Genomic DNA, 14815 nt, shown 5'->3' on the forward strand with positions numbered 1-14815 from the left:
ACATTCCTTACCTGTGAAACATGAAGAACAAAGTTATTTTGAACACAGTTGAGAAAATCGAACTCGGCAAACTAATCAATGGAGTAAGCGCGTGGGTGTGCTGCTCTGAGCACACCTTCCAGGCATCTGAGAAATTCGCATTTTACTTTGGACATGAAGTTTATGAAATGAATACTAATGATGTCCTGTTCCCATCTGTAGACAGAGCCATTCGCCGCTTACTTTTTGAAGATTGAGATTTCACTTACTTTGGAGACTCCTTTTGTTACGGGTCTGGGATGGCTCACAGATTCGCCACAGCAAGGAATAAAATGAATTAAAAAATAAATTAAAACAAATTTAATAAAATTTAATGAGAAGAGACTTCCTATTTAGGTAGTGGAATCCAGTGTGGGACCAGGATTGTACCTGGCCGTGCTCCCAAGATGCAGCAGCTAGCCATATCAGCACAAGGCTTATAAAGGCAAAACCCAAAAGATGACATGTATTTTACCTAAGTGTAGGCAAGATCTAATTTTAACACATATGTCTTAACACATATATCCTAGTCATCATTTAGAACAACGTCAGCAAGTTTGATTACAAAAACAGAAATAGCAGTGAGTCTTATGACCTGGTATCCTGCCAGAACAACAAATTTTACAAGATTGGTTCATTTAAGAATAGTCTTCGACGTCTGAGGGAAAACAGAAATGAGCTGCGAGGGTCCGGTCTGTGCAAGTCAGGGGCTTACATATTATAAGCATGCTTTGGTTTTTGGTCTCTTGAAACACAATCAATAAAAGCTCAGGGTCAGAAATTGGGGTTCAACCTGAAAAGCAAAAGAACCAGTCACTGACTCTTACCTCGACCTCAGTTTCAAATGGCAATCCTGCTTTCTGAAATTTCAGAATGAGACTGTGTGCTGAGAACTGTTTGCTCCCATTTTATAATTCTCTCAATGGTTGGAATTAAAGGCATGCACCACCGTGATTAAAGACATGTATGGACTGGTTTCTATGGTAACTAGTGTGTCTACTGGGATTAAAGGTGCATGTCATTATGGCTACTGGCATTAAAGGTATATGTTACTGTAACCTGGTCTGTAAGACTGACCAGTCAGACTGTTTTACTCTCAGATCTTCAGGCAATCTTTACTTATTAAAATACAATTGAAATGCCACTACAGTCTCTCAAGCATAGTAAGTCTAAACTTTAAATTAATCTTAACCATCTTACTTTGAGATACTGTATTAACTTCTGAATGTTTTCCCAATTTGAAATTCCATGCATTTTTCCAAGGTAATGATTATTTTCAAATTATCTTTGAAATCTGATGGGATATACATATGGTAGGTGGAATTGAAAACATTGGTGCTAACATTTTCTTTGAGTGAGTTCCATGCACATATGACATTTATATTCTTTGTATTTCTAGGCAGGGGCATCTATTCCAATTTCTTATAGATCTGAGACTGAGATACAGTTTTGCCTTAAGAAGGAATTAAAACTGATACTATATTGCTAGGTCAATGTTCTATTGCTGTGAAGAGACACCATTACTCTAAACATTTTTTGTTTAATTAATTTTATTTATTTGTTTAAGATTTACTTTTATTTTATGTTCATTGGTGTCTCACCTACTTGTGTGTCTATGTGAGGGTGTTAAATCTATTGGAATTGGAGTTATAGACAGCTGTGAGTTGCCATGTAAGTCCTGGGAATTGAGCCTGAGTCGTCTGGGAGAGCAGACAATGCTATTAACTACTGAACCATTTCTCTAGCATGACTAGAACAACTCTTATGAAAAGGTTTATTCCATTGTCATTGTGGTGGGGAGCATGGCAACATGCAGGCAAATTGGTGCTGGGGATGTAGCCAAGTTCTTCATCCAGATCCACAGGCAGCAGGAAAAAAGACTCTGGACTTGGAATGGGAATTTTGAAACCTCAAAGCCCACCCCCAAAAACACAAGCCTCCAAAAAGGCCACACTTTCTAATCCTTTCAAATAGTACCATTCCCTAATAATATAATATTCAAATCTATGAGCCTTTAGGGGTCATTCTTATTCAAACCACCATATTACATATTGCTTTCTGCTTGATAATGTGTTCTATACTGATGTAGAAGGGTCTTCTTTCTATGTGTTGCTTTCATTGGTTGAATAAACTGAACCCATGAAGTCTCAGCAATATGGTCTCCTAAACACATACTGTGTAGATGGAAGATTCTGTCCTGTCTGGTGCCACAGTCATTCAGTCCCAAATAAACATACAGAAGCTTATATTAATTATAAATTGTTTTTCCTATTGCTCAGACTTATTACTAACTAACTCTTACAATTTAAATTAACCCATAATTCTTATTTATGTTTAACTGTGACCTGGTACGTTTTCTCAGTAAGGCATTCTCATTGTGCTTCCTCTGCATCTAGCTAGTGACTGCCTCTGCCTTACCTCTTCCCAGAATTCTCCCAGTCTGGTTGTCCTGTCTATACTTCCTGTCTGGCTACTGGAAATCAGTGTTTTATTAAACCAATATGAGTAACAAATCTTTACAGTGTACAAGAACTTTATCCCACAGCAGTCCTGCATAGGAAGGATGCCAGTTAACTTATTGATGTGAATCCAGAAATCTCACAAGGCCCCACACCTAAATGAAGAGCTATAGGCAATCACTGTCAGCTCTATGTATGTGTCCATATGAGCAACACAAAATGGAATCAGGTGTATGTGTGTGTGTGTGTGTGTGTGTGTGTGTGTGTGTGTTTGTAACTGAAAAAGAGGTCATGAATTTGGGGAAGGCATGAAAGCAGTTTCAGTTGGAAAGGGAAGGGTGGATGCATTATAAAAGCAGTACTAGTGTCTGAAGTGCTTAAAAAAATAAAAAATGATACTACAGGCAAAAAATGGACGTGCAGTCATTAACTATCTTCAAGTGGTGATGCTGAAGTACAGCATATGCTGAGCCAATTTTCTTAAGAGTGAGTCAGCATTCTAAGCCATCATATAGTTGGGAGCCACAGGGTACAGGGTGTATTATTAGCAGGAGGAGTCAGAGCAAGATTTGCAGTTGGTTCTTAAAATCTAACAAGGACATTGAAAACTGTTTCCAGCCACATGTCATGGGCTTGGAGAGTACCGCACTGGGAGCATACCACTTAGAAGCCTTACAGAAAGCTTTACTGGTCTGATGAGAGAGGATGTTTTGGATTCTGTTGCACAACATCAGGCACCATCCCTAATACCAATCTCTGGATGAATTCAATCAAGGTATTTTTAGCTAGATATAAAAATAATGCTGCAAAACAAAATTGAAAGAAATTCTTTAAAACATGCCCAATCTCCTTACATTCATGGGTCAGAATAAGTAAGAGAATTCTTTTGGAAGAAAAGCTTCACTTTGGCCAGTCTTTGCCAACCTGGAAGACAGTCCTTGACTGAGGGTGTTCAACTTAGGAAAAATGTGACTATCAATAGAAGCCAAAAAGTAAAGGTGGCACCTGGAGACAGAAAGCACTTCTGAGGGCAGTTTATTTCTGCGATTTGTTTTTCTCATTTTGGGGCTTATGAGATATTTAAAATCTTAAAATATAGACCTTTCTAAGGAAGGAAGTGAAAGTACTCTGAACTTCCATTATACTTATTTCTGTTTTGTATGACATACAGCCAAAGGCATCTTGCTGTTGTGTTTTCCCTTTAGGACAAGACAGATCTCATTGCCCAAAATGCACAATTCAATTCCTGATTTCACAGTGCAGAATAAACTTCTGGAATTCACCCTGTCATACGTTAGTTGAAGAACTGAGGTCTCTATGTTACAAATGTCACATATACACAGACTCACAGATACACACATGCACAGGAGTGATAAATGTGCATATGAATATTCATCACACATATTTTAAGCTCAAGTAATAGGAGAGATGCTTAAATTTTTGTTGAAATATATAAATACATTTTCTCTGCCAATTTGGGCACCGGTATAGTTTTTCATTCATTCTATTGTTTATTGAACATCTCCAGCCTCAAGGTAATAGATGTTCTTAGTATTAGAGAATTTACTGTTGACACTTCCTTTGCTTATTCTCAGGCTGTTCCCCATGGGTGCTCATGCACCACTGGGTTCCAAGACATTTCTGTGGAAGACCAGTGAGATGCTCTTTGGCATTTTACTTGTTTCTCTAGCACAGCCCACCAAAAACACCTGCTTGACCATTTGACGAACATATCCTGATTCCTGTTCTTTGCTTTTCCTTTGTTTTAAGGTGCAAACATAGAGTCACTTTTAGTGACTTCATAAAGCCACCTTTATAGTTTAGGCATACCGAGAAAACAGTAAGAGGGAAGCAAGCTGTCCCTGGTATATCCTTTTAACCATTAGGAAGAAAGACATGGAATTGACACCTACAGAGAACCAAAATAGTAAGGGCCCCAGAGGAGGTGAGCCCTGAAATGTATCACTCTTGTTGGCCCACCCTGTTATTTAACCCCAAATATCCAATGCATAAATAATCACTATGTTTGTTGGTGATGCCTCCAGCAAGACACAGACACCTGGAATACTACACCCATCCTTGGAAACTTCGGAAAGATTCGCATATTTTTCTTCCTTTTATTTCACCCATAATACACTCAGATGGTCACAAACTTTGGTTCAGATTCTCTTGGAACTCATTTAAAGATTCTTATAGATAGCAACTTCTAAGAGAATACCATGGCTTCCAGACACTCTGTCAATGCTTTACGGCAATCCACACACAAAGGACAATAGAAGAGAGGAACACAATTATCCAGCACCATCTGAGTCACCAATAGGCTTTGGTCTCGCGGCTTATACCATATAAAATATTAAAGTTAAGCTCTCTGGCTTAATAATCGTTTCGGCATTGTTTACTTGATGTTATTAAAATTCAAATCTAGAACAAACCCATTTATTCAGTATATATTTATTCGGCCACTTTTTGGTGTTGTTCAATTTTTTAGGCTCTGGCGATAGTTTTCATTTTCAAAGAAGTACAAGGTAAACAATAAAAGAAGAAGAAATGTGAAATGCCACAGGAACCTAGGGTGCAGGAAACCACTGTCAGCAGGTCAAGCTTCTGATTCATTGATAACCTGTATTTCTAGAAGAAACCCTCCCCTGGTGATCAGGACAACAACATAAGGAGGGTAGGGCTGACAGCTGACACCAACACACCCGGGGTAGGGGGGGACAAACCATGCAATCCAGAGATCACAACCAAAGAAACATCAGGGTCCCTGGTGTGATTAGTGAAGGCTGTGAGTAGACAGGGTTGGAAAAGCAATAGGAAAGAAACCTGGAGACATTTGTCTTAGGGTTTCCATTGCTGTGAAGAGATACCATGACCATGGCAATGCTTACAAAGAAAACATTTAATTGTATGACTCACTTACAGTTCAGAGATTTAGTCCATTTTCATCATGGCAGCATGAAGGTAGACAGAGTGCTGGAGAAGTAACTGAGGGTTCTATGTCTTACAAGCAACAGGAAGTGGTCTGAGTGCTGCGCTGAGCAAAGCTTGAGCAAAGGAGACCACAAAGCCCAACTCCACAGTGACCTCTTCCTCTAACAAGGCCACACTTCCTAATAGTGCCCCCCAATATTGTTTGGGGGGCATTTTCTTTCAAACCACCACAATGTTAGTACATATGCATGTATGACCTTCTAGATTTCTACAAGTTTCTTTAACATCCTCCCATGTGATGGGAAAGCAATGCACAAGAAACATGAAGTGAATTTTGGAAGATTACAGACTCTGTCAGTAAGTCCTTGAAAAAATAGTCCAGATTTGTATATCACGAATGTGATGAAGGTCTGAGCTAAGACCATGTATGTGACGTGAGGACTGAATATTGTGAGTGGTACCGCAGAAACTTGTCAGTGATTCTTCTCTTACTCTCCCTCCCTCAAAGGAGTTAGGAAATGATGGTAGTTGGTATTCCCGCCTCACCTCTAAGAACCTAGAAAACGAAATAGCCCTCAGCCCTTCCCTTACCACAGGTCACTAGGGCACCTGTCAAAAGCCTCTACCTCATCAGAACTGCTCATGGAGTCATTGTGGCCCCATAAGGCAGAGAAATTTTGATTTGAGACTAGATTTATGAGAAAATTAGTTTCTGTTGCTTAAAGCACCAGATTGGGTTGGGGACTCTATGAGGCTCCGTATTGTTCTAAATTCTGTGATGTATTACTAGTGTTCTCAACATGCCCTGTTCTAGAAACATGGAGCATGCTGTGTGTTCACAATGAATAGGGAGTCTTCTGCTTGCTTTCTTATGGAAGCAGGTCATTTTTGTGTTCTTATAGCACACAATTCATTGTAATTTTCTTAATCCCAGTGCCCAGCAAATGCCACAAAACACCATAGACCCTGGACTTCCAAACATTTTTCATTATCATGACTCCAAATGGAATCACACTGGGAAGCTCAAAAATTTAAAAATTATAATCATAACTATTAAAACTCAGTGATCTGTTTTCCCCAGGGATGATAGGAAATTATATCAAGTTGAATTGTGGGTATTCCAGAAAAGGAGTGCAGCTGAGAATGGAATTGTGTGCAGACGGACAGATTCCATGGAGACGGCTAACGTATTGTGGAGACTTGCTAGAAACAAAACCTGAGGTTGGGTTCTCAGTCAAAGGCTCAGGTAATATTTGCATCATCAGTACTAAGGTTATTTTTGGCAGAATTTCTCTGTTTGTGGGTAGGACAAAATTTTTTTTTAAAATTCAAGTTATCAACTGATTGAATGTGAGCCACCCCTGCTAAGAAGATACTATGCTTGACTTAAACTGCACTAACTTAATCCCAACCTCAAAATACTCCATCTAGAACACTGAACAAATATTCATGCACATCGGCCTGGCCAGATTAACACAAAATTTAGTTCTCACCTGTGCGCATGATCTGTGTAACTATATGTAGCCCTCGTGTAATTCATGTGAATAGTCACAAGGCAGATGAAGGAATCGTCCACCAGCAGCAAGGTTTCACGCTAAAAAGAAAGATTCATAGATTCAGTGAAATAGTTATTATGTAAATAATTATACAAAGATAATTGTATTTTCTGTTTCACTTTAAGTCATGATATTTGCATCCCTAATGAAGACAATAAACTATTATGTCAGCAGCGGGCTTTATTTTTTTTAGAACATCTAAGATTTAAATTTGCCCAAAGGCAGTTTTCAATATTTTTTTCTTTATCATAAATTTTGAAAGTCCCATATTTAGAGGAATATAAAGCTTTCCATGACAAACATTTTTTCTCCATACTTTTAAAACTAATTTTGGAGAAAGTCAGACTTCTCATGCGGGAGAGATCTACCTGCCATAGCTGTTTTGTTTGACTTTTAGAGACAAAGACTCATTAAGTAGTTCTGGCTGGTCTGGAACTTGCTGATGCCCTCCTGCCCTCACCTCCCAGGTGCCAGACTACAGGCATCTACCACGTGATCAGCTAAGAGCCACCATTATTGTGTAAACTAATTAGAAATCAAGCACAGTCACCAATCCATTCCAGCTTTATCCTGATGATGTCAAATAAACCAAGCTTCCAAATACTAAAAGAGTTGGTGGTCGGGGAGGTGATGTCTTTAACATTTTATTCCATTTATCTTCCCAGGGGCTAGATGGAGAATGTCAAGTTCTATGAATCCATCCAAAGACTGAGGAGATGAGGCTTGCTCTCTGTCAAATTTGCTTATTCCCAGATTTGGATACATGAGTGCCTCATCTTTCTTCCTGTGATTGGGAGAGTCTGGACCTCCACATTGATTGCCTTTTCACCATTCTGTATTCTGATTGTGAGTTAGCAGCTTTCTTGAGCAGCTTCACACATGCCAATTAGCCCTTAGACTGCCAGAAGGGCTGTCGCTATTGTAGCTTTTCTGCCCTTCCTCCAGCTTGCCTTCTGCATGTGTGTGCCTTTCCTTCTCTTGCTGTGCCTCTGTTTACTTCTGCCAGGCTTGCTGATGCACAAGGCAGCAGTGGCTGTGTTTGACTGTGCCCTGTAGTGCCTTGTACCCAAGACTGCCACTGGGAGCCAATTCTTACCTAAAGTAGGGATTCTACCGCGTTTTCCAAATCACAGTAGTTAATATGTGCATAAATAATTACTGTAATTAGCTAAGCAGTACATCTGAAGCCCATGAATCCAGTAGGATTCCAAGGTATGTAAACATAAAATTAAAAGATCCGTAAGCTGTGGCTAAAAGGACAAGAAGTCAAGAAGGAATGTTTAAGGGGTTTCTTGAAGGCATAATTTTACATGATCAAAACACATTGTATACATGTATGAAATTATCAAATAATGAATTAAGAATTCAAGAACTATCAAAGAAAGGAATAAAAGGTTTAAAAACACACACATGCACACACATACACACAGAAATCTGAAATCAGATCATAAGAAGCCTAAAAGTACTAGGTGACCCTGGGTTTTATTCTCTATGCAGAAGAAATACAATATACAGGCTTGCCTGAATAAGGCAGAAGTCTAGGAAGATAGGGAGAAGAAGAAGGAGAGAGTCATAAAGACAAGGAAAATGAAGATTTGAGAGGGACAGGCAAAAGAGTGAGGTTTGTTGGATATTTGTACACTGTGTGAAAGTGAATTGCTGTGATTGATATAATAAAATGCGGAATGACCAATAGGTAGGCAGGAGGTATAGGCTGAACTTCAGGCAGACAGAGAAAGAGCAGGGGGAATCTAGGTGCATGAGAGAGACACGAGAAGACAAGGAGGAAGCAGGATGGATAGTATGTGACATTACGTAGATTAATAGAAATGGGTTAATTTAAGTTATAAAAGCTAGTTATAAACAAGTCTAATCTAAGACCAAGCTTTCATAATTAATAAGTCTCCCCATTGTTATTTGTGAGCTGGTGGCCCAAAGAAAAATCTGACTACAAGCAACTACTAATAGCAGCATCTATCAAATGGCAATAATGAATATCCAGTAATAAAATATCCCTGGCATTTGAAAAATTGTATATCCGTTTGGCCAATTTTCAAGTGGTAGGAAAATAAACAGCAAATCATCTAAAGTTGTAATGAAGCTCTTGAAAATTATATTCCCTTGAATAAAAGAGAACCCAGTGGTTTCATTGCCTATGGAGGCTACATTTGGGAGAACAAAGACAGAGGTGATAAATTGACAGGATTTTGTGGAAGGGAGAGGGCCGAACTGGTGTGTTTTCCACCCTGACACCTTGGCCAAAGAAAGGTCTTTGAGAGTACATGTCATGTTTTCTCATGGTTCACAAAAATTCCAATGGCCCTAGGATTTCTACTGAGATTTCTACCTTGTCAGTCATTTCAAACATAAATATTTGAAATGTTATCTTGGGGGCCAACTGTGTTGTTGTTGGTGGTGGTGTTGGTAGTGGTGGTCTTCTTTTATTTGCCTTATAAAGGAAAGATCTCAATATAAGTCAGGGAGGGAAGAAGACAAGACACACCCACCCTTTAATGTAGAGAAATGGGAAGGGAAGAGGGTAAAGCTTCATGAGGAGAAGTGCGGAGTGCCATTTAAAGCTTAAAATATTCTCTATAAAAAAAAACAGGAAGGGTCTTGACAGCCTCAGAGGAAGCAGAGAATGCCTTTGCAATGGCATCTATCCACTCAAGCAACCAGGAGTAGGGAAAGGCAGCCACTTTATTCCTTACTCTGGGCCACTTTCTTCCATGTGTAGATACATGCTGCAGGACTTGGAAAACTGATATTTGTTTATGTGAGTCAAAAGTCAGCATTTGCAACAGATGCCATGCTCCAGATTCCTCCATCTCAGGCATTGCTACATTGACCAGGGCTGCTTGGTGAAAGGTTCTTCTGGGTACAGATGTATCTTGAGGATGATCATTGGAGGTAGTTCATTGACATCAAGATTTTGCCCAACTGGTCAGCTTTGGAGTTGCCAAGGAAGAGGTGCTTTCAATGAAACATCTCTGCTGAGATAGAACCAATACCTCCCATGTCCACAGTTATTGCATATGTGGACTGCAGAAGAACTTCAGGAGCAGGGAACCTGGACAGCCGCAGGAGGTGAGGACCATCTGGTAGCTATAGATTCTGGATAGGTTGAAGCCAACCAGCTTGACTACCATATTACTTATCAGCAGAATGTCCTCTGACTTCAGGTCTTGGTGACTGATACAGTTTGCGTGAAGCCAATTTAGGCAGCTTATAAACTGATCCTCGATGATGTCAACTGCCAAGCCTGGGGGTGCTTTGTCCAGGTCTGTCCTTTGGTCCTAGTCTGTAGGTTTAAATACGAGGGTAGCCTTAATGTATAGATCAGTTCAGGAACTAGCACAGACATCCATTAGCCAGGCCACACTGGGATTCCCAAAGGCCTCCAACCTCCTCAGTAAGGCTACCTCACAAACTGCTGATGGAAACGGGTCCTCCATTTCCCCTTCCATTAGAAACACTCTTGAAGGTCATGAAGTGGCTACTGTCGGGATCTTGGATCTTACATACAAGCCCATTGGGTACTGACACCAGTTTCAGCTGCTGGTTGAGAGGTTAGCCATTTTCAGAGCAGGGGAGAGGTCCTGGGAAGCTGAGTGTTATAAGCCAGACCACAGACATAAACTGTGCTGTTGTGCAATGTCCCTATATCCATAGCACTTTAATTTTGTTTTGTTTTGTTTTCTGTTCAGCATTGGGTCTCAGGGAGATGTCTTCTAAGGTAGCATGTCATTTAAGGACCTAGGCAGTCATTCCAGATCAGGGTTCATGCTGCTTCAATTTTCTTCCACCCTCCAATAGCTTAATATAGCTCCAGCCTGGGGCCCGGAAGAGCGATGAAGGATGGCTGCAATCTTCCTTTTTGCCTCTGTTGAAAAGATCCATCTATCCTTCCAAAGGCTTTATCTGAGGGTTAAATAAATTTTCTCCCTGTTCATCTCTTCTGGAATCACTGTGTGATACTTTCTCTGACCATAGATTGTAAAACAGAAGTGATCAGGCAATTCCTTCAGTCCCTGTATTTCCCGTTCTTTGTTGAATACCAAGCTAGCCTGGAACCAAGGAAAGAGTGACTTCATCTAAGGTCACTGAGAGCAGAATGCTAGTAAGTCTCTACTGCAGGGCTCTTTCTTCAGCATTCCCACTTCGATGTTTAGAAAGGGTAAGGTTTCCAAAAGGGACAGTAACTGCTCAAGACAGGCTGATAAAAACCCAGAGACAGATATTCATGTTCAACCTGAAGATCAGAAAAGCAAAGGAGCCAAGCTGCTAGAGAGTTCTTTACCTCTATGAAGTCTTCAGACTGAAAGAGAGCAAGTTCTTGTCTCATCCCACCTCATATTCCTCTCTAGTATTGGGATTAAAGGTGTGCACCACCACCACCCAACCTCTTTGGCTAATTAGTATGGCTGCTGGGATTGAAGGTGTGTGCAACCACTGCCTGGCCTGTATGGCTGACTAGTATGACTCTTTTGCGTTCTGATTTTCAGGGAGGATTTATTTATTAGAATACAAATGAAATATTATTACATTTTCCCCTTTTTGTCTAAAATAAAAATGAAGGCTATAATTAACCTAAGAAAAACTACATACAATAAATAAATCAGTAATGTCTAGTCCTTTTGCATATGACAAATTAAGAGAAAATACCCAGATCTATCCTATCTTGGTGAATCCGAAGACTTGTACCTAATTTATATTCTAGCATAACTTGCTTTCTGTATCTGGTAAACAAGAAAAATTACAACTATGACTATCTAGTCTTAAACTCACTCAGAGACTCAAAAAAGAAATAATATAACTAAGTAAGCAAGCGACTTCCAAAATTGTGAGAGATGACAGAAACTGCTGAAAGTCACCCAAAGTTCCTCTACAATGATGGAACATACATTATAGGCCTACAGGCCTAGCCTGACAGATTTTCCTGTGAAGCAGGATATTCTGAAGGGCTGTCCCACCTTGTCTTGTCAATGTTTAGCAGTCACTTTCTTTTGTGTCCTGCTTGTCCTATTAGGATAGCACACTGTCAGCTGTTGAGGCAAGGGCATTTTCTTGCCTTGTGGCTTGTTTTGCCACAAAAAAATTCCATGTGGAGTTTTTTCAATGCTTATTGTCTTTTCTGAAGTAGATTGGTGCTGCCCGGAGCAGACATGTCTCATTGTCATGAAAAAAAAAAAAAAAAACCATGTTGTAAAATATTGTAAATACCATATTCTGTAGATCTTTGAAGTGTTTAAAGATGACTTATCTTTCTGAAATAGATATTTGTTTGACCTTGAGAACATACCTAATGTGATTACAAGTTCAATTATAATAGCTGATTAACTACTAACCTGCATTTCCTTATTATCCTAAATAGTTGGTAATAATAATTAATTTTCAAGGACTAGGAATTTGTTTTGCATTGTTAAATGAGTTGTATACATACAATACCTTGAATAAGAGTAAAAATGTATGTACAGTATGTTCTAAAAAATTAAAATGTGGATTAATATACAAAATTTGTATCAATATACAAAATTTGTATACAATATAAAAATCCAATCTAATATAAAACATTTAAAACTAGTAGTTGTTTTTTAAAAAGTAGATTCAATTATCTATTTTTATCATATCATTTCAATATCCTTCCTCTTTTTGTTTCAGAGTAGATTCAATAATCTACCCTTTTATCTTATCATATCTATATCCCCCTTTATTCTTTTCAAAACAAGAGCTTTCCATCTAATTTCCTTTGTTTAGCCTTTTTTGTGACCATTATTAGTTATTTGTAAAACTTATAACCAATCTCCCTGAACAATGACAAATAATTACAATCCAATGAAAGAACCAAAACCACCCACCACACCTATTAGAAATATGGGTGTTGGTCATTAAATTTACTTCCTGCTGTTTGGGGGCAACAGCATCTTGAAAGTGATCCTTAAAAAAATTGGGTTGTCAAGTTCTGAGAGAGTTAGTTTTATCACTTTTTATCCAGTCTCTGCATAATGGGAATGTGTAGAGCTTGTCTCAAGTTCTGGCTAGAGTAGTCTGTTACACTGGATTGTCTCAGCTAGCCAACTCAAATTTGTCCTGGGCTGTGCTCTTTGTAGTCCAAAGTCAATCTTAAGGTGGTGTTTTTTTGTTTGTTTTTGTTTTTGTTTTTGTTTTTGGTGGTATTATCATAGTCCTGGAGGAATCATCATTGTGAGGCCCCATCCTCCTTCTGGAGACTTTATAGTTATGTTCAAGGTTTACTGCAGAAAACTGACAGAGACTCAAACACGAAATGATGCACATGAATGTAGATTAAACCTTTTTCTAGAATTAGTTAATACTCCATATGACCATTAATATCATGACAGCAAGTTTAACATATATCTTATATTTTATACTTAAATTTATATTTTATTATAGTTATTGGTATATACTGTACAATGCAAGGAAGAATCCAATTAGTTCTCTTTATAAGTCAAATTTTCTTGCTTTTGGGACAGTTGTTGTTAATCTCTCTCAAAATATTACTACAAGCTCTTTGCCAGGTTCACTTTCTTCCCATAATTTGTCAATTTCATCATCATTAAAAGGTACTATAATTTCTGCTTTTTCTACTCCTGCTAATCGACAAAGTCTCCATTTTCCTTTTAGCATTAACACAGAGATGTTTTTCACATATGTTTTTAATGCTTTATTCGGCTTATGTGGTAAAAAGATCCACTCTAAGATATTATCTTCCCTCTGAATTAAAATTCCTGGAGGGGAATGTTTGGAGGGTAATTTGACCAGAATGCAGTTAAGATTCAGATTCACATGATCCGCACGTGCCTTCTGTAATTTCTCTTCAATCCAAGTCAATTCTCTCTCAGCTTCAGGTGATAATTTCCTGGAAGTATTTAAGTCCTTTTCATCATCCAAGGTTATGTTTAAATTAATTAGGTTATAAGGACCTATTCCAATACTGTGTCATAGGAGGGAAATGTCTCCTGGCAATCTTTGAAAGTCATTAAGAGTCTGTAATCTCCTAATTTATACCTTTTGCGGTCTAAGTTTTTGTAACCTATTTTATACCCCAAAATAATTAACAAAATCTCCTCTTGGTATTTTTTCAGGAACAAATTGTAATCCCCAAAAAGGCAAATTTCTTTTTACTTCTTCAAACATTCCTTCGAAAGTATCTACATTTGGGGGCTGGAGAGATGGCTCAACTGTTAAGAGCATTGTCTGCTCTTTCAAAAATCCTGAGTTCAATTCCCAGCAATCACATGGTGGCTCACAAACATCTGAAATGAGATCTGACGCCCTCTTCTGGCCTGCAGGCAGACACACAGACAGAATATTGTATATATAATAAATAAATAAATATTTTAAAAAGTATCTACATTTGAATCAGGTAGTAAAATACCATCCATGTAATGGTAAACTACAAATTCAGAAAATTGTTTATGTAGCATTTTCAATGGCTCATTTATAAAATATTGGCATGGAGTGGGGCTATTCAATATTCCCTGTGGGGAAATCTTGAATTTATATCTCTTAGCAGGCTGAGAATTATTATAAGAAGACATAGAGAAGGCAAATTTTTCTCTATCTTTTTCCTGTAAAGGTATGTGAAGAAACAATCTTTAAATCAGTAACTATGGGAGGCTGTCTTTTAGGCAGTAGAGAAGGCAAAGGAATTCCAGACTGTAGAGAGTCCTTTGGCTGAATCACCTTATTAACAATTCTTAGATCTGTTACCATTCTCTATTTTATAGAATTCTTTTTAACAACAAATGCAAGAGAATTCCAGGGGCTGGTTGATTCTTCAATATGCTGAGCATCTAGTTGCTCCTGTACCAGCTGTTCAAAGTCTGC

At 38.5% G+C, this 14815-nt stretch overlaps 1 protein-coding gene and 1 pseudogene across 2 annotated transcripts in view; one reads left to right on the forward strand and one right to left on the reverse strand.

The window, feature by feature from the left end:
- Window positions 1-14815, forward strand: part of Csmd1 (CUB and Sushi multiple domains 1) — a 1511659-nt gene that overhangs the window by 891302 nt on the left and 605542 nt on the right. The gene's annotated exons all lie outside the window — the stretch shown is intronic.
- Window positions 9672-10471, reverse strand: LOC125414373 (cyclin-dependent kinase 4 pseudogene; annotated as a pseudogene).

Source organism: Myodes glareolus, chromosome 23, assembly GCF_982192425.1.
Source record: "Myodes glareolus chromosome 23, mMyoGla1.1, whole genome shotgun sequence".
In the NCBI taxonomy this organism is placed as follows: domain Eukaryota; kingdom Metazoa; phylum Chordata; class Mammalia; order Rodentia; family Cricetidae; genus Myodes; species Myodes glareolus.